The following is a 3003-nucleotide window of genomic DNA, read 5'->3' on the forward strand; positions in this document are numbered from 1 at the left end:
AGGGAAATGCAAGAGAAGATTAGATTGCTAATAAGGAAGTCTGATCCACCAGTCGCCCCAAAGCAAAAAATACAAGACAAGTCCGGGAAGACAGTGGTGGGCAAGAGTACTTCCATGAGCAGCAAACTGCAAAACACTCTGTCGAACAACACGAACATCCATTCTACCCTGGACACCTTGGTAAGTCTACCACCTCTAGACTACAACATTGTTAATGACATGAAGAAAACTCGAGCAAACTTCAATTTGTTTGAGTTGACTAAGATCAAAAGTAAATGAGATATCCTGTTGTGCGCACTGGGATAGACAACAACAAACAATGCAACCTCTACCAGCAAGGGAGCAAGCACTCCTCCCGGATCACTTTCCACTGTGCTAAGTAAACTCCGGATGGAAGAGGCACACTGAGGTTTCCCCCCATTCCTGCTATCTTTTCAAATTTTAAACTGCAATTCCCTAGTTGACTTCGGTGTAGCAACCAACATCATGCCGCTCTCCATTGCCAAAAATATCAATGCACGATGGAGCGAAACATCTGCACGAGTCATCCAAATTGATTGAACATCAGTACCAGCCATTGGTGAACTACGGGACGTGATCATTCGACTATCTCATGATGGTCGAGTCCACCAATGCATCAACATAGTGGTTGCATACATCCCGAAAGCATACGGTCTACTACTCAGCATAGATTGGTCCAGCAAGCTAGACTGATATTTTGTTGCAAACTGGTCTCACATGTGGCTTCCATACAAGGGAAAATGCAACCAAATATGGGTAGAGTCCGAGAAGTACATGAAGCATAATGTCACTTCCCTTAAAAGCAAAAACAAACCGTTGGCCTTCACAGAACTCATGTTTGGTAACTACCTCCTGGAAAATATATTGGAGTGTTATCCTGCACGGCCAGCGCCAATCTCATCAGACATGCAGTTGGGACTCCTTCCTTGCCCAACTTATGGTAATGAAACTTGTATAGTTTATTTCTCTGATAGTAGCAGTAGTAGCAGCAACAGTAGCAACAATATTACTAGCACGCCAAACGGTCTATGTATAGACGATTTGTGGGCCATGAGTCCTGACGAATCAAAAACACATGATCACTCAAGGACCGAGTGTACCTTATTCGTCCAAAACAGCAAACAATGCATGAGTTTGAGTTGTGTGAAGTTCGAAGGAACAAATAAAAATGTTGAGCATGAAGCACTCATGTTGAACACACAAAGGACCAACACTATGAATGAACGGAGCAACCTAGGAACCTATCATGATCCGCAGATAGCTAGTCTTAGTACAAGCTATACACCGTGGTAATGAAGAAACGTTGATCGCTTGACCAAACAGTACCGAGATGGGTATACATAGGTATATGATGATGTGAGTACACACTACATGCAAGCAATACAACTCAGGATTATAGGTAAAGGAGGAGACAAGCCATTGCAGCGAAGACCAGGTAACACATACTTGTTGTTTGCACTCCTTATACAGAAAAAATTAACTAACATTTTGGATGATCAGATTACTTGCAAAGTTTTTCATCATACTTGGTTTTCTAATTTGAAGCCCACACATAAGAAATCTGGGAAAATCCGCTTACGCATTGACTTCATAAATTTGAACCCATCCTGGAATAAAAATAACTACCCTGTGCCATCATCCGAGCCCATGTTGCATGCAGTACTTGAAACAATGGTGTTGTCTTCACTTGAAGGTCCTATGGAATGCAACCAGGTTGTGGTAGCAGAGCTTGGTGGACTTGCACTAGTCTACAAGAAGCTTGGCCCACACACGTATCATTTGCAATCACTGGGAAAGAGGATTGACAACCTTCCTAGCAATGACCAAGATCTCAAACATTATTTTCAGTAGGTCAGGCCACACCTGTGCCATGTACATAGTCTTCTTGTTGTTTTTTGTTTTTATTTGGTTTGTTTTGCTTATTTCCTTTGCTTTCGCTTTGTTTGATTCTTCTTACTATTTTTGTTCACGTTCATTTTGTTTGTTTGATATATTACTATTTTTGTTTCCAGAAATAAGTGTTGCCAACTAAGTTTTGGATTTTGAATAGAGTATGTTGCTAAAATTTGAAGAGACTTGTGACACTGTAGCACTTGGCCAGTTTTGTGTCAGTCTTCTCTATGCTTGGTTATAACCTTCAGCTGATGAAGTCTTGACAGAAAATACGAACTTCCTGCAAGGGAAGTTTTAAACAATGTAAACTTTGAAACAGGAACTATAAACTCAAAACTGGAACGTTGGCCAAAAAACCCCAAAAAAACATCAAAAGCAGTGCTAAAAACGAAAAGTGTGTATACTAGAATGATGGTTTTTTTTTAGGGTCAATTTTGAGCATGTTTTAAAAATGGCAATGAAAACGAAATTTTTGTGCAAAAAACACCTTGAAAACGAAAAAGTGGTGATATTGGAACGATGATTTTTTTTTAGGGTCAATTTTCAACATTTTTAAAAAATGCTAGTAAAACCAAATTTTTATGTGCCAAAAAAAGTTGTTTATGAGGAAAAAATACACTAATGTTTTTGGTAGAATAACATTTTTCTTTCCTAAGTATAAATTCAACATTTTTTCAACCATAACATGCTAGATACAAAAGAAATTGAGTTTTTTCAACCATAATATTAAAAAACCATGACATTATGAACAAATTACATGACTAAATGAATTCAAATGTCATTATTTGTATATTGAATTAAACATATGTTATATCTCTAATTTAATGTTGTTTTGTAGATATTCTAAACAATAAAAATTATCATAATTAAGACATATAATCCAACAACATAAAAATAACTCATAACTTCTCATTTAACACCATATGGAAATCAAAAATTTTATTTCAAGATACGATGAAAACATCAATTATATAAATTGTCTTAAACAATTATTCAAAATTGCTCATATTTTCTTGTACACCATCAAAATTCACATCTTCAGATGAGTGACTGGATGTTGACGAAGATGTTCCATATTCTTCTCTTTCA

This window comes from Pinus tabuliformis, chromosome 9 (assembly GCF_031772625.1).
Source record: "Pinus tabuliformis cultivar Carrire ecotype Pingquan chromosome 9, CPIR1, whole genome shotgun sequence".
Taxonomy (NCBI): domain Eukaryota; kingdom Viridiplantae; phylum Streptophyta; class Pinopsida; order Pinales; family Pinaceae; genus Pinus; species Pinus tabuliformis.